The sequence below is a fragment of the Trichechus manatus genome, unplaced genomic scaffold (assembly GCF_000243295.1).
Source record: "Trichechus manatus latirostris isolate Lorelei unplaced genomic scaffold, TriManLat1.0 scaffold00007, whole genome shotgun sequence".
Lineage (NCBI taxonomy): Eukaryota > Metazoa > Chordata > Mammalia > Sirenia > Trichechidae > Trichechus > Trichechus manatus.
The window spans coordinates 21,861,605-21,883,018 of record NW_004443943.1 but is presented as its reverse complement, the minus strand read 5'-3'; the positions used below and the strand labels follow the sequence as shown (position 1 = coordinate 21,883,018).

Genomic DNA, 21,414 nt, shown 5'->3' with positions numbered 1-21,414 from the left:
TTCCCAAATTATTCCATAACCATTATCTTCAGCTCACTGCCCCCTAGGCTTCCCATCAAACCTTTTGAGTTGCTGATGTCAATTTGATCTCACATAGATAATTCTTTTTTTTGTACTTTAGATAAAGGTTTACAGGACAAATAGATTCTCATTAAACAGTTAGTAGACATATTGCCCTATGACAATGGTTAACAACTCCATGACATGCCAACACTGTCCCTTCTCAACCTTGGGTTCCCTATCACCAGCTTTCCTGTCCCCTCCTGCCTTCTGGTCCTTGTCCCTGGACAGCTGTGCCTCATTAGTCTCGTTTTGTTTTATGAAGCTGTCCAATCCCCTACTGAACGGTGAACCTCGGGAGTGACTTCACTACTGAGCTAAAAGGGTATCCAGGGGCCATACTCTTGGGGTTTCTCCAGTCTGTCAGGCCAGTAAATCTGGTCTTTTTTTGTGAGTTAGAATTTTGTTCTCCATCCTTTTATAGCTCTGTCCAGGACCTTCTATTGTGATCCCGGTCAGAGCAGTCAGTGGTGGTAGCCAGGCAACACCTAGCTGTACTGGACTCAACCTGGTGGAGGCCATGGTAGCTTCTCTTGTTTTTTTTTGAAAGTTTGCAAAACAATTTTGCTTAATGTGAACAAATAACTAAAAAATGTGTCCATTGCTAACAAATGACTGCAACACCTAAATTTTCCCTGAAGCAGCCTAGATGCCTCAGCTTTTGTGACGCTGCTCCACAGACACAACTGTTCTCCGTCTGCTGTCACACGTGACATGTGCAGTTCCAAGTATCTGATGTCAGAGCCCAGTCTGGAACTAAGGCAGTAATTTTTAACAGAAACAGCTACAGTATGTGGGCAACTCAAATCACAGGGCCTGTCTCTGCCTTAGCACCCTCTCTCTGCAAAGAACCCCACTGTTATCTCCTTCTTCACCTAGAGTGGACAGTGCAAAGCCAGACAGAGACTGTTCTTCTGGGCCGTCAAAACACTTAATACATGGCCTGGGGGTCTTTGTGCCGTAGTGTGCCTCGCAGGCAGCAACATAAGGAGACTCTGGGAAGAAGTTGACACGGTATTCTGCTAAAAACCTCAGAAAGAGGTCAGAGTACTTCAGTAAAGCCTTCAAATTCTTCTCAGAACAAGACATCTTTCCAAGGATTTCTGAGTTTTACAAACAATCGCAGCAAATGTTGTAACCCATAAATGTAAGAGGGTGGAGGCGGCTTACCTGGGGGGAAATTGTCACAGACTAGTTTCCAGGAGAGGACATTGTTTATTTCGTTATTTCGTCTCCTTTCAAAGCCAGCAAACACAGCACTCACTTCCTTGCTAGGAGTCAGATGAATAGGGGAAGATGATCCGCTATGCACAGGTGTTTTCTTTTCCAGGTGCAAGAACAGCTTGGGCGTGGTGGCGGACGTGTCCTTGGGCTGGCCCTTCGACTAAGGTGATGCACTGCCCTCACACAGCCTGTCACAGTTGGAGCTGTGGCATGTGGACTGCCTCAAAGACTGCAAGGCTTCCGGCTTGGCTTTGCACCTTTTGGTTGTGGCTGCTTCCCCTGTAGTAGGTTGACTGTCGGTGAGCTGTGGAGTGGATGGGTTCAATAAGGGTGGGCTTGGAGACAGCTTCTCCTGGCTCCTGTTAGTGCTTGTGGTACTTTCCTTAATTGGAAGAAAAAAATTGGATGAAGTCATCTTTTTATTCTGAGCTTATTCATATTGATAGAGCAGAACCAATGGGAGAGTGTAATCAAAGGTTATTTTTTATCCGTCAACCATCTCCTTACAAAGGTCCACATTCTTTTCTGCTGGATGTAGTGCACATTCATGCTGGTGTGTGGTATAAAATGATGGTGATGAGGTCTTTCATTGGCTGAAAAGGCTGCATTGACAGCAAAATGCTTCATGTAGGATTCCAAAATAGTTATGATGTTGGTCTGGCAGGGAAGTTTCACTAGCCACTTTCTCCTTTTAATATAGTAACAATCATCCTCCAGTTTCTTCTTCAGAACTTCAGGGATTTCTATACTTATTGTGCTTTCTTCCATTTCCCTTTTTGTGTGCAGCTCTGGTTCTTCTTTCGCTTTGGTCTTTTCTTCAGTATTACTTTCTTCACTTCTTATTCCCTTATCTGCTTCTTCACTACTGTCATCAGAGAAACTGCTTATTGAGTTTTCAGCATTTTCATCTTTTTCTTCAGTGGGGAATCTTTCTAAAACAGAGTTGACACTGAGAAACCTGCAGCACTTCTTCTTTCTTCCTTTTTTTAGACGAGCTACAGCTTTTCTCACCAATATGTGCTGTAATCTAGGATTTTCATTGGTGTAGTGAAGCACATGATCTTCAGCTGCCCACCTATCCCAGCTTCTGTTCCAACAATTAAAACTGATCAGATATTCTGGGCTCTTTCTGCCTTTTTCATCTTTGCCAACAATAGCATTGACAATCTGAGAGCCACACCTGTCCCTGCCAGCTTCACCCACGTGGCCTGAGGACCTGGGGAAGCCCCACCCCTGGGGTACTGAATTGCACTCCTTAGGTCTCAGGGAGGATGGAGCCTCCCTGATGGCAGTGTACACTCCCTCTTCCCACCATCAGGAGCTGAGGAGCTGAGGGATGGGGCTCAGCCCTCCAAGACCTTATGTGGACTGTCTGGGAGGGGACTGTACTCCAGCTTGGCTCAGACCTCCACTAAGTTATTCCTCTTGATGGTGTCCCACATAACTCTTACACTTTCTTCAGTCTTTTTTTTTTTTTTTTTCATTTTTTGTTTCTTGAACAGATTAGTGTCAAGGGATTGGTCTTCTATTACACTGATCCTGTCTTTCATTGTTGCAATTCTACTCCTATGATTTTCCATTGAGTTGTCAATATCTGCAATTTTATTGTTAAGCTTCTGGATTTCTAGTTGTTGTTTCTATATGGTTTCCAATTGTCTCTTTTTTTTTTTGTCTTTTTCTTCTTGTATTGTTTTCTGAAAGCATGTTTTGCATGTGCTTTCCTTGGTTTTGTCTGTGTTTTCCATAGTTTTGTCTGTGTTTTCCTTGATTCCTTTGAGAACCCTATACATAAGCCTTTTGAATTCCTTGTCAGGAAGCTCTATTACCTTTCTTCCTCAGGGAAGATTTCTGGTTCTTCATTATGATCACTTGCTGGGCCACCTTGTTCTGCTTCTTTAGGTGGTTTGCTATTGTCTGCAGTCTCCAAGATGTTAAGGGGCTATTGTATTTATTTTTTATTCATATAATTTTTTGCTGGGTCCTGCTTTTTTGTTTTGTTTTCTTTTGGTGATTCCTGGCAGGCATGGCTGGAGTGGTGCTCTGGCACTCGACTGGCCATGCTGGAGCACTCCCTACCTGTCTTTGGGCAAGCGGAGTGGTGGGTAGGTGTAGGAGCTTTTTACTGGTCTTGTGGGGAAGCTGGGAGTGGGTTGGTTGGGCTTTGACCTCCATCTGTCTTTGGTTTGGTGGTGCAGGAGTGGGGACTGGTGCTGTCTGTGTAGGTAGAGTGGTGGGTGTGGTGGGCGAGTAGGGGCATTCTTGTCACTGCTCACTGGTGGGGGGGGAAGGTGTGGGTGGGGGGGCTGTCTGTGTAGGTAGAGTGGTGGGTGTGGTGGGCGAGTAGGGGCATGCTTGTCACTGCTCACTGGTGGGGGGGGAAGGTGTGGGTGGGGGGGGAGCAGCAGGCAGATGTTCAGGCAGTTGCTCTACCTTTACCTCCTCCTGGACAGGGAGAGGGAGGAAGGAATGGTGAGCGGAAGTTCACTCAGTCTCACCACATGTCTGTTTGTGGCAGGAAGAGGGAGAAAGGTGCGGTGGGTGGATACCCTCACACTCACTCCTCTTCTGTCCTCCATTGTGCAGGTGGAAGGAGAAAAGGGCCTCAAGGGGATGCACATGTAGTCGTAGCTCCTCTGCCCCTTGCTGGGTGGGTTAAGGGATGGAGTTGCACCTGGCAGATGCATGCACATTGGTGCCACCTCACATCACACAAGAGGAGGGAGGAAGGGGCTGCAGGGGGATGTGTGTGCAGTCATGACTTCTCTGCCCCTTACTGGGTGGGTTAAGGGATGGAGTCATGCCTGGTGGGTGCACACACAGTGGTGCTGCCTCATGTCAGGCTGGGGGGGAGGAAGAAAGGGGCTGCGGGGAGATGTGCACACAGTCTCGGCTCCTCTGCCCCTCACTGGGTGGGTAAGAGAGTCCTACATGGTGGATGTATGCACAGAGGTTCTGCCTAGAGCTATGTGTGGGGAAGGATGAGGGAGCAGTGGGAAAGCTCTCTTGTCCTACTGCCACTGCCCTCCACCAAGCCTTTGTTGGGGGAGTAGGTGGTGGGCAGGTACATGTATGGGAGTGTGCCTAGTCTCACTTGTCAGGTGGACAAGGGGGAATAATGGACAGGATTGGGTGGAGTAGGGGGGAAGAGGATAGGCTCATGTTGTGGTCCCCCACTCAGACAAGGAAGTTGAAGTATGGGACCGTCTGCTACCTCTGATCAGGAGAATGGGGTGGGGGAGAGTGCGTTCCTCTGGCTAGGATATGTGGATGCTGGGGCACCTCATGTCCACACAGCTAGCGAGAGGGACCTGTCCTCTTGAGTGTGAGGAGGGGGTCTGCCTGGGGACTGGTTGGGCGGGAGAGCTCCCACCGACACTCCATGGGTCCACCACCTAGGGCATGCCACTCACCCCTGAGAACAAGGACTGCTGCTCCTGAGTAGCTCCGGTTCTGGATCCTAGCATCCTCCCAGTATCTGCTTCTTTCTGTATGTGTCTATAGAGATGCTCTGTCCTTTTGGGTAAGTCATGAAGTAGTCTTGCTCTTTTCTTCACCCAGCGTCACTGCTGGACTTATCCTAAATTGGCAATGTCTGGCAAGGATGGCTGACTGAGCTTCTCTGTTCCATGTTACTCCTCTTTCACTGCTTTCACTCTCTTTTTCCTTCCAACTGGTGTTCAGTTCACTTCTTAGACCTTCTTTTTTGATGTTCAGGGTTCCCAGATTGTTATCTGCTTCTATTTCGCTTATTTTTTTTGGTCTTTGGTGCAGGGGTACGTTATGGTGTGTGTGACTAAGCCACCATCTTGGCTCTGCCTCTCTATTTCCTCTTGAGTCAGTTTGGGTAGGTTGTGTGCTTCTAAGAATTTGTCCATTTCATCTAGTTTATCTAATATTTTGTTTATTTCTATCGGGTCAGTTGTAATGTTCCCTCTTTCATTTTTTATTTTGGTTATTTGCATCTTTTCTCTTCTTCTCTTTGTCAGTCTAGCTAAAGGTTTGTCAATTTTATTGATCTTTTCAAAGAACCAAATTCTGGTTTTATTGATTCTCTCTATTGTTTGTTTGTTTTTAATTTTATTTATTTCTGCTCTGATCTTTATTATTTCCTTTCTTCTGGTATGTTTAGGCTTAGTTTGAACTCTTTTCTTTCTAGTTCCTGGAGTTGTCTAGTCAGGCTGTTAATTTGAGATCGTTCTTGTTTTTTTTTTTTAGGTAAGCATTTATTGCTATAAGTTTCCCTCTAAATACTGCCTTTGTGCTGCATCCCATAAGTTTTGGTCAGTTATGCTTTTATTTTCATTTGACTCTAAGAAACTTGTGATTTCTTCCTTGACCAGTTGGTAGTTTAATAGTGTGTTATTTCATTTCCATATGTTTGGGTGTTTTCCAGTTTTTTTTTCTGTTATCAGTTTCTAGCTTCACTCTATAGGGATTTCAATGGCTGTGATCTTTCAGAAGTAGATCAACAGACTTTTCTTCCACGGTGCCCCTGGGTGGATTTGAACTACCAACCTATTAGTTAGTAGCTGAACATTTAAATGTTTGCACCTCCCAGGGACTCCAGTATCATTAAATATCCAGTGAAAATATCACTTCCATTAGTGTGAGTTTCTTGATTTCCCCTACACAAAGTTACTTCCTATCCTTTTGTCTTTACCCTTGTGCTAAAAAACACTTACTTTAATACTCTGTTGGCTTGGTGTCCTCTTGAGTTATTGGAAGTTTGGATTTGAGAAGGAGAAAAGGTATCAAGGAGCAGCTACTACCTTTAAGAGTGTATTGAGAGGTTAGTTAATGAGAAACAAGGAATTTTAAGATATTTTGCTATGTATTAATTATTTACCCATTCTCCCTCTCCCTGTTATTGTTGTCTTGAATATAGCATAATATTTTAAATATTTCAATTACTTTTTGTTTTCAGATATGATATGATATAATAACACGTGTTTTACTATTTTTAATCATGTGTACTGTGTGTTATTCTTTCCCAACCAAAATACTTGCCTAGTTATTAAAGCATAACCAGATTTTCTTGCATTCAATCTATAAATCAGTTTGGGAAGAAAATTATGCCTTTACAATATTGAGAATTTCTCTTATGTAGATCTTTAATTTATCTTAACAATATTTTATAATCTACCAGTAGAGTTTTGCACAGTTGAAGAGAATTTTTTTCCTAGGTATTTGACATTTTATCGATTATTGCAGGGGAGAGCTTTTAGAACGTCACGTAGATAACTCTATCATGTATTGTTTTCTCCTTCATTCAGGTTCTAAAATTGGTAATATAATAGTAATTTTATCGTTTTTAATTTATTAGGTAAATTATTAGGTAATTTTGGATGCATTTTTGATAAATATAAGTTTATTTTATTACAAATGCTTAGTAACTTGTCACATTGCTATTTATTAATCTTTCCATACTTTCCTTCCTGATTAGAAATTGCTCTGAGCTCCCATATATACTTGGCTATATTTCTGTGTTCCCTAATGTATCTTGCTGATTTATATGTTAATTCTTGTGCTGGTAACACATTACATTAATTATTAAAAATTCTAAAAATCCCTTGGGCATGTTAATTTCAATATTCTGATTTTTTACATAATTTACTGGCTATTATTGTGCATTAATTTTTTCCAGATCAGCTTTAGGGTTAACTGGTCTATATTCTCACCATAACTCATAAGGATTATATATAGAATTTTGTTATTTGTATATGTAAATTTGTAGAGAATGTGTAGATTTGCAGTACTGACTTTTTCAATCCAGAAATCAAGTTTTTCTCTGTTGTTAATATTTTCTTTTAATATCTTTTGGTAAAGTTAAAAAATTTTTGTCTTCATAAGACTCTTGAAAATTTCTGTTAATTTTTTCTAGGTATTGTTATGGAATAATAGCTGGACTAATTTTCCTAATTTACAGGCAGTCTATTCCAACTCTCCCTATCCATTCCACTGTTCATTAAAATTAGACACTTTTAAACACTAGCCACGTATACGCACACATATAGAACACACACACACACACACACACACACAGACACAAGTAAATTTTTTTAAAGTGTTTGGGCCAGAAGAAAAGCTAAAAAGACCAAATGACACACATCTCCCACCCCTCTGTTCTATTCCTTTTTCCAGAGAAGTTACTTCAAGCTGAGCATTCTTCCTCAGGATGGAAATGCCCAGCAATCTTATTTGATGTTAATGATCCCTCTTGGACCATGGCTTATCCATACAGGGGCCTCAGTTCTGATATCTCATTTTGGTTTTAGGGAAAAATTCATGAGAAATGAAATTCAATTACAAAATATGACCTGGACATTTGAAATTATTCAATGTAATGACCCCAATGTCTATGTGCTTTTTCTATTTTCTATTTTTTCTTATCTCACAGACTCCCAATTTTGGGAGAGACAATGTGCCCAGTTAAAAAGCTACATTTTCCAACTTCCTTCTAAATGGGTAATCTTTTTGCCCTTGATGATTCCTATGTGGAACTCAGATGAGATGCTCAAAGTGGAGCCTCCATATCAGGCCAGAAAGCAACCATGAGAGAAAGCCCAAGGAAATCACAAGGATGTTAACCCTGATAACTTTGTTCCACTGAATAAATGCCAGCAAACACCTATGAATTTAGTATTGCATGAGAAAGATAAAATATCTGATATGTTTAAGGCTGCATTTAACTGAGTTTTATAACTCGGCCAAATACCACTCCAATCTGGCATAGTCTATTGAATCTATAAGTTAATTACATTCTCAGTATGAATATAATTATTACTTGCTGAACTCTGTTTTAATTTTCCAATCTGTTCTTTGGCATTTTACAGTTATGCTATCTTAAACCATTTATAAATAATTACAATTTCATTTCAGTTATGATTTTTCAACTTTGTGAAATACACATACAATAAAATGCATGCATTTTAAAAATTTTATTGTGCTTTAGATGAAAATTTACAGTCCAAATTAGTTTCACATTAAAAAATTTATACACAAATGTTTTGTGACATTGGTTGAAATCCCTGCAGTGTGTCAGCACTCTCATCCTTTCCACCCTGGGTTCACCTGTCCACTCATCCAGTTTTCCTGTCCCTTCCTGCCTTCTCATCTTTGCTTTTGGGCAGGTGTTGCCCTTTTGGTCTCTTATACTTGATGGAACTAAGAGGCATGCTCCTCACGTACATTCTTGTTTGTTTTATAGGCTTGTCTAATCTTTGGCTGAAAGGTGGACTTTGGGTGGCTTCAGTTCTGAATTAGTAGAGTGTCTGGGGACTGTAATCTTGGGGGCTCCTCTAGTCTCTGTCAGACCAGTAAGTCTGATCTTTTTTTGTGAATTTGAATTTTGTTCTACATTTTTCTCCTGCTCTGTCTGGGACCCTCTATTGTGATCCTTGTCAGAGTGGTTGGTGGTGGTACCCAGGCACCATCTAGTTTTTCTGGGCTCAGACTGGTGGAGGCTGTGGTTTCAGGTGGTTCATTAGTCCTTTGGACTAGTATTTTCTTTGTTTCTTTGTTTTTCTTCATTTTCCTTTGCTCCGGATGGGATGGGACCAGCAGATGTATCTTAGATGGTCACTCACAAGTTTTTAAGATCCCAGATGCTACTCACCAAAGTAGGATGTAGAATACTATTTTTATGAACTATGTTATGCCAATTGACCTAAATATCCCCTGAGACTATGATCCCCAGCCCTCAGCCTCACTAACTTGGTCTCTCAAGGTATTTGGATGTGTCTAGGAAGCTTCTATGACTTTGCCTTGGTCAAGTTGTGCTGACTTTCCCTATATTATGTGTTGTCTTTCCCTTCACAAAAAGTAACACTTGTCTACTATCTGCTTAGTGAATTTCCCTCCCCTGCCCTCCTCTCACTAGCAAACATCAAAGACTGTTTTTTTCCTTGAGTTTTTATAATAGTGGTTTCATACAATATTCTTCCTGTTGTAATTGACTTATTTCACTCAGCATAATGCCCTCCAGATTCATCCATATTGTGAGATGTTTCATAGATTCATCATTATTTTTTTTAAAAAAATTTTATTCTGTACGTTATTGTTCTTTATCTTTGTATAGTATTCCATCATGTGTATGTATCACCGTTTGTTTATCCATTCATCTGTTGATGGGCACTTAAGTTATTTCCATCTTTTTGCAATTGTGAATAATGCTACAGTGAACATGGGTGTGCATATGTCTATTCGTGTGATGGCTCTTATTTCTCTAGGGTATATACCTAGGAGTGGGATTGCTGGATAGTATGATATTTCTATTTCTAGCTTTTTGAGGAAGCTCCATATTGTTTTCCATAGTGGTTGTACCATTTTACATTCCCATGAGCAGTGCATAAGAGTTCTAATCTCTCCACAACCTCTCCAACATGTATTATTTTCTGTTTTTTTGACTAGTTCCAGTATGTCAGGGTGAGAGGTATCTCAGTGTAGTTTTGATGTGCATTTCTCTAATGGCTAATGATCGTGAATGCTTCCGTACATGTCTGTTAGCTGCCTGAATGTCTTCTTTGGTGAAGTTTCTGTTCATAACCTTTGCCCATTTTTTAATTGGATTATTTGTCTTTTTGTTGTTGAGGTGCTGAAGTATTTTATAGATTTTAGAGGTTAGACCCTTATTTGATATGTTGTAGCCAAAATTTTTTCCCAGTCAGTAGGTTCTGCTGTTACTCTTTTTTTGTGAAGTCTTTTGATGAGCATAATTGTTTAATTTTTAGGAGCTCCCAGTTATATAGTTTATCTTCTGGTGTTTGTGAATTGTTCATTATAGTTTATATTCTCTTAATGCCATGTGTTAGGGCCCCTAGCATTGTCCTTATTTTTCCTTCCATGATCTTTATCATTTTAGGTTTTATATAAAGGTCTTCGATTCATTTTGAGTTGATTTTGTGTATGGTGTGAGGTATGGGTCCTGTTTCATTTGAACATCCAATTTTGCCAGCACCATTTGTTAAAAAGACTGTCTTTTCCCCATTTAATGGACTTTGGTCCTTTGTCAAAGATCAGCTGACCATGGGTGAATGGATTTACGTCTGGGTCCTTGATTCTGTTCCACTGGTCTATGTGTCTGTTGTTGTACCAGTACCAGGATGTTTGGGCTACTGTGGCTGTATAGTAGGTACTGAGTCAGGTAGTGTGAGGCCTCCCATTTTGCTCTTTTTCTTCATTATTAAATGTATGCATTTTTATTTTATTTTTATTCATACATATATTTATTGTAGTTTAGGTTTACAGAGCAAATTAGTTTCTCATTAAACAATTAATACACATACTGTTTTGTGACATTGGTTGCCAACCCCACGGCATGTCAACATTCTCCTCTTCTTGACCATGGGTTCCCCATTACCCTCTTTCCTGTCCCCTCCTGCCGTCTCACCCCTGCCCGTGGGCTGGTGTGCCCATTTAGTCTCATTTTGTTTTATGGGCCTGTCTAATCTTTGGCTGAAGGGTAAACCTCAGGAGTGACTTCAGTACTGAGTTAAAAGGGTGTCCGGGGACCATACTCTCAGGGTTTCTCCAGTCTCTGTCAGACCAGTAAGTCTGGTCTTTTGCATACATTTTTAATGTATGATTTTATAAGTTTTGATAAATGTATATAACCACCATTATCAAGATATAGGGCATTTCCTATAACCCAAAGAAGTTAATTTCATGACCCTTTGACATTGATTCCTCCTGATCCGGGGAAACACTGATCTGATTTCTATTACTCTAGATTTGTTTTTCTGCTCCATTACTTCATATAATTAAGCATAGTATGTACTCTTTAATGTTTAATTTCTTTCGCTCAGCATGTTTTTGTGATTTATTAGTATTATATTGTGTATTAGTGGTTTGTTCCTTTTAATTGTTGAATAGAATTACATTGTTTGAGTATACAAAAATTTATTTATCTATTTACTTGTAATGGGTATTTATTTCCATTTTTTTCTATTAAGAATAAAGATTTACAAACACGTGTGCACAAACCATTGTGTGGACATATGTTTGTTTCTCTTGGGTAAATATGTAGGGATGGAATTGCTGGGTTATACGGCAGTTGAATGTTTAGTCTTATGAAAAAAAAAACTGACAAACTATTTTCCAAACTGATTGTACCATTTTATACTCCCATAAATAATAGATGAGTGTTCTCACTGCTCCACTGGGAGAAAATGAGTAAAGAATACACAACATTTATCCTTATTATTTATGACAACTGCATGTAAATCTATAATTATCTCCAAAAGTTTATTTTTTTAAATAAAAGAGCCCGAGACCAAATAGCTTGTAGATATTCGCTCAAATATTTAAATAGTAAATAATACTAAACTCTCATAAACTATTCAGGAAATACAGGCGGAAGGAACACTTCCAAGCTCATTCTATAAGGTTGTTATTACCTGATATGAAAGCTAGACAAAGATAATACAAGAATCAAAAGCTACATACCAATAGTCCTCATGACTATAGATGCAAAAAACCTCAATCAAATATTAGCAAACTTAATCCAACAACAAATAGATGAACTAGACCCTTTCCTCACACCATCTGGCAAGATTAACTCAAAATGGATGCTAGACCTATATCCCAACATAATTTTTTTATAGATATAGATAAGACTGTTCTAAAATTTATATGGAAAGACAAATAAACTGAATATCTAAAACATTTTGTAAAAGAAGAAGAAAGATGGAAATCTACCTGATATTGTTGTTAGTTACCATCAGGTTGATTCACACTCATGGTGACGACAGCCATAGTAATCAAGACAGTGGATAGACACAGAGATCAATGTAACAAAATAAAGAACCCAGAAATAGATCACACACAAATATGCCTGATTTTTGAAGAAATGTGCAAAAACTATTTGTGATAGGCTGAATAATAGTCCCCCAAATGTGTCCACATCTTAATCCCCAGAACCTGTGAATATGTTACCTTAACATGATAAAAGAGTCTTTGCAGGTGTGATTAAATTAAGGATCTTGAGTTGGTGAGATTATCATAAATTATGTGTGTGGGCCCAATGAAATCACAAGGGTCTTTATAAGAGGGAGGCAGAAGGGTCAGAGCAGATAGAAAAGACTATGTCATACTGCAGACGATGGAAGCAGAGTCAGAGAAGTGAACGTAAAGACAGAAACAAAGATTGGAGTGAGCTGACCAAGAGCCAGGGAATGTCGGCAGCCTCTAGAACCTGGAAAAGGCAAGGGAGCAGGCTATCCACTAATGCCTTCAGAAGAAATGCAGCCCAGTCGACACCTCGATTTTAACCGTGTAAGACCTATTTCAGATTTTTGATTTCTAGAAGTATAAGACAATAAACCACTAGGTATGTGGTAATCTGTACAGCAGCGATAGGAAGTTAATATACAATTCAATGGAGGAAGGATAACCTTTTCAACAAAGGGTGCTGATGCAATTGGACATGATCAATAGTTTTAAAAATTTACTTTGGCCTAAACATCACATCTTATGAAAAACTTATCTCAAAATGGATCACAGGACTAAAGGTAAAACACAAAACTATAATCGTTGAGAAAAAAAATTATAAGAGATAATCTTTGGACTCTAGGGCTAGACTTGATTCCCAGAAGATTCATAGAAGGAAAAACTGGCAAGTTAGACTTTATCAAAATCAAATCTTTTGCTCTGTGAAAGACCTGATTAAGAGGATGGAACAGACAAGCTACAGACTGGAAGAAAATATTTGCAAGCCACATATCTGACAAAAGACGAGTATCTAGATTATGTAAAGAACCTTCAAAGCTCAAGAGTAAACAAACAAACAAATATTCCAATGGAAAAATTGCCAAAGGACATGAACAGATATTTCACTAAAGACGATATATAGATGCAAGTTAAACACACGAAAAGATATTCATCATCATTAGTCATTAGGAAAATTCAAACTAAAACCATAATGAGATATCACTACACACCCATCAGAATGGCTAACAACAAAAAGTAGAAAACAAAACAAAACAAAAAACAAACAACGACAACAAAAAAACAACCAAACAAACAAAAACACCAAATGCTCGCTAGGATGCAGAGAAACTGAATCACTCATACATTGTTTGTGGGAGTGTAAAGTGGTAAAAATGGTACAACCACTTTACAAAAAGTGCTAAGCAGCCTTTTAAAAAACTAAACATGCAACTAATACATATACCTTATCAATTGCATCCTAACACTTGTACTTTTGGACATATATCCAAGAGAAATAAAAGCTTATGTGCACACAAAAACATGCACAGGAATATTCATAGCAGGTTTATTTCTAGCAGTGAAAACCTGGAAACAATCCAGATGTTCTTCAATGAGTGAATGGTTAAATAAATGGGGTACGTCCATACCATGGAATACTACTCAACAGTAAAAAGGAACAATCTAGTGATACAGGCAACAACTCTGATGAATCTCCAGAGAATTATGCTGCATGGAAAAAAAAAGCCAATCTCAAAAGATTATATATTACTTGATTCCACTTATATAATTGTCGTTCTCAAAATGACAAAATTATAGAAATGGAGAGCAGATTAGTAGATGCTAGGGGCTAAGGATTGGGTGGGAGTGGAGAAAGAGAAGTGGGTGTAGTTATAAGTGTCAACACGAGAGATCCTTGTGGTGATCGAATTGTTCTGTATCTTGACTGTATCAGTGTCAGTATTCTGATTGTAATGCTGTTCTATAGTTCTGCAAGATGTTATCATTAGGGAGAATTGGGTAGAGGGTATGGGGAATCTCTCTGTATTATTTCTTATAACTTCATATGAATCTATGATTATCTCAAAATAAATATTTAATTAAAAAGAGAAAGAAAAAAAGTTGGATTCTTCATAACTGAATTGGGTTTTCAAGTAATTTTAAGGATTTTAAGATTAACAAGGAAGATCAGATACCCCCAGAATAATAAATGCAGGTCAACACAGCATTGGACACTAATTTGCCATTTTTCTCCTGCTTCTGTAATTCCACATCAATTTACTCTGAAGTTATGAAATCACTTTCATCCAGGATAGACAAGACACTTACGACAATCCAGACAATGGGAAAAGGCAGAACCTGAATTTTGGTTTCATGGTTGGTGGTTGATGACTCAGGTGAAGATGGGAAGACTGTTGGGCAGGCTCTGGCAGCCACATTTTTAGGTAGATGCCCAGATAAATGAGAGTGCCTGGTGTACCCAGTGTATGAAACTGAGAAATGGCTCCCTCTTGATGATACATGAGTTGTCATGGATTGAATTGACCCCCAAAAATGTGTGTCAACTTGGCTAGGCCATGATTCCTGGTATTGTGTAGTTGTACCCCATTTTGTGATCTGGTGTGATTATCCTATGTGTTGTAAATCCTAACCTCTATGATGTTAATGAGGCAGGATTAGACAGAGTTATGTTAATGAGGCAGGACTCAATCTATAGGATTGGGTTGTCTTTCGAGTCAATATATTTTGAGCTATAAAGAGAGAATCTAGTAGAGAGGAGTGGGACCTTATGCCAACAAGAAAGAAGTGCCAGGAGCAGAGTAAGTCCTTTGGACTTGGGATCCCTGCGCTGAGAAGCTCCTAGACCAGAAGAAGATTGATGACAAGGACCTTCCCCCAGAACCGACAGAGAGAAAGCCCTCCCCTAGAGCTGACACCCTGAATTCAGAATTCTAGCCTCCTAACCTATGAGAGAATAAACTTCTGTTTCTTAAAGCCATCCACTTGTGGTATTTCTGTTATGGCAGCACTAGATAACTAAGACAGAATTTGGTACCAGGAGTGGGCTGCTGCTGAAAGATACTTAAAATGTGTAAGTGGGTTTGAAACTGTGAATGGGTAGAAGCTGGAACAGTTTTAAAGCACCTAATAGTAAAAGCCTAGATGGCCTTGAAGAATTTGTTGGTGGAATTGTGGACATAAAAGACAATTCTGGTGAGGGCTCAGAAGGAAGTGAGGAGTGCTGCAACACTGGAGACAGTGCAAATGGCAAGAAGCAGCAGCAGAGAAACAGCAGCAGCAGAACCGGGAGACTGGCGTGACGTGGCTTGGGAGCCAACATACAAAGCAAGAGAGCTGAGTGCCTTCAGGCAGGAGACTTCCTGGCTGAGTGGGGTGCCTTCTGGCACTTACTGGTAGAGCTAAAGAGCTTTGTAACACTTGCCTGAGCAGGGCAGAGGCTGGCTGGCTGGCTTGAGAGGCCTGAGGGGCCAAGAGGCCAAGGAACCAGGAAGCAGAGACTGAAGAGACAACAAGCACAGGAAGCAGAGCAGCCTCGATCTCAAAGGGTAGGACTACAGCCTCTGGGGTATCAAAGGGTGGGGCCGTGGCCTCTGAGGTTTCAAAAGATGGGACCACAGCCTCCTAGTTTTTAGAGAGTCAGATCTTCACCAACTCATTTCTGGAGGGTGGGGCTGCCTTTTACCAGTGCCAATGGGATGGGGCCAGGTCTGCTGCCCAAAGGTGAGGGACAGAAGAATGGTGCCCAAGGGGCAGCAGAACCTTGCCTGCCAGGGCCAAAGGGGTGGAGTTGTCACTCATATGGAGTAAGAGAATGGGGCCTCCCAGATGCAAGGGAGTGGAGTTACCATTCCAGTGGACCTGGAAGGCTGAGCTGAAGCCCAGGGCTGAGAAGCCTCCACCCAGAATCTGGCAAGTGTGGCCAACACCCAGAATCTGGAGGGCAAGGCCATTGCCTAAATGGTTGCAGAGAACAGAGGATTATTTTCAAGCCTTGAGAGCTAATTTAATGTGTTCTGCTGATTTGCTTGGTGCCTGTTATCCTTTCTTCCCCTTCAATTTCTCCTATTTGCAATGGAAATGTCTAGCTTGTGCCTGTTCCACCGCTGTACTTTGGAAGCAGATAACTTGTATTCTGGGTTTCACAGATGAAAAGGAATTTTGCAGAAGGTAAGATTTTGGACTTGGAGTTGATTTAAGACTGTTGGGTCAATATGATGGGGTGAATGTGTTTCACATGTGGCAAGGACATGCATTTTTGGAGTGTGGAATGTCATGGATTGAACTGTGTCCTCCAAAAATGTGTGTCAACTTGGCTAGGCCATGATTCCTAGTATTTTGTGGTTGTCCATCATTTTGTGATCTGATGTGATTATCCTATGTGTTGTAAATCCTAACCTCTATGACGTTAATAGTCTTCTCGGATTATTTGCTCAATATACAGATTGAATATGTATGGTGAAAGGATACAACCCTGACACATACCTTTCCTGACTTTAAACCATGCAGTATCCCCTTCTTCTGTTTGAACGACTCCCTCTTGGTCTATGCACAGGTTCCTCATGAGCACAATTAATTCTTCTGTAATTCCCATTCTTTGCAATGTTATCCATAATTTGTTATAATCCACACAGTCGAATGCCTTTGCATAGTCAATAAAACACAGGTAAACATCCTTCTGGTATTCTCTGCTTTCAGCCAAGATGCATCTGACATCAGCAATGATATCCCTCATTCCACGTCCTCTTCTGAATCCGGTTTGAAGTCCTGGTGGTTCTCTGTCAATATACTGCTAAAATCGCTTTTGAATTATCTTCATAAAAATTTTACTTGTGTGTAATATTAATGATATTGTTTGTTAAATTCTGCTTCTGTTGGATCACCTTTCTTTGGAATGGGCACAAATATGGATTTTTTCCAGACAGTTGGCCAGGGAGCTGTCATCCAAATTTCTTGGCATAGACCAGTGAGCACATCCAGCTCTGCATCCGTTTGTTGAAACATCTCAGTTGGTATTCCATCAATTCCTGGAGCCTTGTTTTTTCCCAATTCCCTTCAGTGCAGCTTGGACTTCTTCCTTCAGTACCATCTGTTCTTGATCATATGCTATCTCCTGAAATGGTTGAACTTCAACCAATTCATTTTTGTACAGTGACTCTGTATATTCCTTCCAACTTCTTTTGATGCTTCTGGTGTCATTCAATATTTTCTCCATAGAATCCTACGATATTGCAACTCTAGCCTTGAATTTTTTCTTCAGTTCTTTCAGCTTCAGAAATGCTGAGCATGTTCTTTCCTTTAGATTTTCTAACTGCAGGTCTTTGCACGTTTCATTATAATGCTTTATTTTGTCTTCCTGAGCCGCCCTTTGAAATCTTGTTCAGCTCTTTTACTTCATCATTTCGTCCATTCTCTTTAGCTACTCTACATTCAGGAGCAAGTTTCAGAGTCTCTTCTGACATCCTTTTTTTTCTTTCTTTCCTGTCTTTTTAATGACCCTTTGCTTTTTTCATATATAATGTCCTTGATGTCATTCCACAACTCATCTGATCTTGGATCATTAGACCATATGAAGAAGAACATGGCTTCAGGATTGAAGGAAGATGCATTAACAACCTGTGATATGCAGATGACACAACCTTGCTTGCTGAGAGTAAAGAGGACTGAAAGCACTTACTGATAAAGATCAAAGACTACAACCTCCAGTACGCATTGCACTTCAACATAAAGAAAACAGAAATCCTCACAAATGGACCAGTAAGAACATCATGATAAACAGAGAAAATATTGATGTTGTCAGGGATTTCATTTTACTTGGCGTCATAATCAATGTCCATGGAAGCATCAGTCAAGAAATCAGATGACGTATTGCATGGGGCAAATCTGCTGTAATAGACCTTTTTAAAGTGTTGAAAAGCAAGGGTTTCACTCTGAGAATTAAGGTATGTCTGATCCAAGCCATGGTGTTTTCAATCGCCTCATATGAATGTGAAAGCTGGACAATGAATAAGGAAGATCGAAGAAGAATCAGTGCCTTTTAATCATGGTGTTGTCAAAGAATATTGAATATATTATGGGTTGCCAGGAGAATGAACAAGTCTGTCTTGGAATAAGTACAGCCAGAAAGCTCCTTATAAGCAAGGATGGTGTCTTAGGCTAGGTTCTCTAGAGAAGCAAAACCAGTAAAGTGTATAAATATATACAGAGAGAGATTTCTGTCAAGGAAACAGCTCGCTTGGTTGTAGAGGCTGGAACGTCCCAAGCCCGTGGGTCTTGCTGAAGGCCTCTTCTGATTTACTTAGCCACAGGGGTTAGTGAACCCAACATAGGCAAGCCAGACAGAAGGGCTCTGGCTCACAGGCTCCAAAGACCAATGAATCCCAAGATTGGCAGGGAAGACAGCAAGTGAACTGCTAGCTCAAGTCCCAAGAATCGGAGGTCAGAAGAACAGGCACCAGCTGCAGGATCCAGGGTGAGCAGAAGCCCAGGAGCCTTGCCATAAAGTCCACCTATATTGAATGCAGGCCACATCTCCAATGAAACTCCCTTTCAACTGATTGGCTACTCACAGCAGATCCCATCATGGAGGTGACCATATTATATCAAACCTCATCATGGAGGTGATCATATCATTATACAACTGCCAAACTACATTATAATGGCCAAACCACTGAGAATCACGGCCCAGCCAAGTTGGCACGCAACCTTAACAATCACAGATAGTGAGACTTAGTCTCATGTACTTTGGGTATATTATCAGGAGAGACAGTGCCTGGAGAAGGACTTCTTGCTTGGTATAGTGGAGGGTCAGCGAAAAAGAGAAAGACCCTTGTCATGGTTTGAATTACGTCTCCCCAAAAATGTGTGTATCAATTTGGCTGGGCCATGATTCCCAGAATTGTGTGGTTGGCCTCCATTTTGTGATTGTAATTTTATGTTAAAGAGGATTAGGGTGGGATTGTAACTCCATCTTTACCCAGGTCACATCCCTGATCCAATGTAAAGGGAGTTTCCCTGGGGTGTGGTCTTCACCACCTTTTAACTCTCAAGAGATAAAAGGAAAGGGAAGCAAGCAGAGAATTGGGGAACCTCATACCATCAAGAAAGCAGTGCCGGGAGCAAAGCGTGTCCTTTGGACCAGGGTCCCTGCGCAGAGAAGCTCCTAGTCCGGGGGAACACTGTGATGAGAAGGCCAAGAGAGAGAGAAAGCCTTCCCCTGGAGCTGACACCCTGAATTTGGACTTTTAGCCTACTTTACTGTAAGGAAATAAACTTCTTTTTGTTAAAACCATCCACTTGCGGTATTTCTGTTATAGCAGCACTAAATAACTAAGACAACCCTCAACAAGATGGAATGACACAGTAGCTGCAACAACAGACTCAAGCATAGCAAAGATTGTGCGGATGGTACAGGACCAGGCAGTGTTATGTTCTGTTGTACATGGGGTTGCTATGAGTCGGAACCGACTCCAGGGCGTCCAGCAACAACAACATGATGTTAATGAGGCAGGACTCACTCTATAGGATTAGGTTGTATTCTGAGTCAATCTTTTTTGAGATATAAAAGGGAGAATGAGCAGAGAGGAGTGGGATCTCATGCCTCCAAGAAAGAAGTGCCAGGAGCGGAGCATGTCCTTTAGACCTGGGGTCCCTGCTCTGAGAAGCTCCTAGACCGGGGAAGATTGATGACAAGAGAGAGAAAGCCTTCCCCTAAAGCTGGCACCCTGAATTCAGACTTCTAGCCTCCTAAACTCTGAGAGAATAAACTTCTGTTTGTTAAAGCCGTCCACTTGTGATATTTCTCTTAAGGCAGCACAAGATAACTAAGACGTGTCAATTTACTTACTATCAGTTTTTAACCTGTACTAATGCCTGTCCTCTATTTCCCACAAATTAGAATCCTGGCCAGGATACAAAGAAAGTGGATTCTGCATGCTAATATTCCCATATATTCTTCCTTAGTGTTTTTATGGTTACCAAGAGCAAATAAGAAGACAAACTAGTTGCTGTTGAGTCAATTTCAACTCATGGTGACCTCATGTATGCAGAGTAGAACTGCACCCCATAGAGTTTTCAAGACTATGACCTTTCAGAAGCAGATCACCAGGCCTTTCTTCCAAGGAGCTTCTGAGTTGGTTCAAACCACCAATCATTAGGTTAGTAGTCAAGACCTTAACCATTTGTGCCACCCGGGGACTCCTTACCAAGAGCAAAGGGAAAGGAAATATGTCTTGAAGTAATAGATGAGTTTCCTTTTTGAGCTCAGATTGAAGATTTCAGATAAAAGAACGCTGCTCTGTAACCCTTTGCTCTCACTAGCACAGGATAGACTTTGTTCACCTCCATGTGAAGTTGAGCAGTTTATCAAGGAGTTTTATGGCCTTACAGACATCTCATGTTTTTACATAAAAGATTTCAAATTTCAAAGCAAGTTTTTCCTAACTTAAATGCTATTTTGAAATGTCTTCACACTGAGGTGATAAAAAATATCTTATATTTGAGGGAGAAAAGACACTTCAGATAGCAGCGCTGATATTAACCCACTGTGTGACTATGTGCAAAGGTCTTCACCTCTCTGAACCCTTATTTCATTGTTCCTAAGATAACAAAGTGAGGAATTTCATTAGATGATTTCTAAGAACTATACCAGCTTAATCATTTCTATGCTTTTTTTCCTTCAGTGAAGAGTAAAAGCACTAGGCAGATGCACTCCCAGGAAGGGTCTGTGGGCAGAGCCAAGACACAAGTTTCTCAGTCAAAGGGATTGCTCTTGAGAGACAGCGAGAGTGTGTATATATTGTTATGAATTGAATTGTGTGCCCTCAAAAGATATAAGTCCTAGCCCCTGTACCTGTGAATGTGACTTTGTTTGGGAATACTTTTTCTTTGTTATGCTAATGAAACCATACCAGGTAGGGTATGGTGGGTCCTAAGCCTAATCCCTCTGAGTGGTTTCTTGTAAAAAGGGAAGACAAACATTGATAGTCACACACACGGGGGAATACAGATACCAGTGATGATGGAGATAGCGGCATCTACAAGCCCAGGAACACTGAGATTCACCAGCAGCTACTAGAAGCTGAAAGAGACAAAGAAGGATATTCTCCTATAGCTAATGCCTTGAATTTGGACTTCTAAACTCCTAAACTGTGAGAAAATAAATTTCTGTTGTTTAAAGCAACCCTCTTGTGGTATTTTTGTTATGACAGCACTAGATAACCAAGACCTTTCTCTTTTTTATTTATTTAAAAATTTTTTCTTTTTCCAGAGTAAGAAATGTTCTGAGGCAGTGTGTACCCATTCTTTTGGATAAACAAGTTTGGAAACCTGGTTTTCCAAAATTCTAAAGACTAGAAAGGGACAAACTTTTCTGAACTCTCATTTTTATTTATCCATGCTGAAATTATT

The 21,414-nt window shown here is 40.4% G+C and overlaps 1 pseudogene; it reads right to left on the bottom strand.

Moving 5' to 3' along the window:
- Positions 1-867: 867 nt before the first annotated feature.
- LOC101350770 (male-specific lethal 3 homolog pseudogene) lies at positions 868-3,860 on the bottom strand (annotated as a pseudogene).
- Between the last annotated feature and the right edge of the window lie 17,554 nt (positions 3,861-21,414).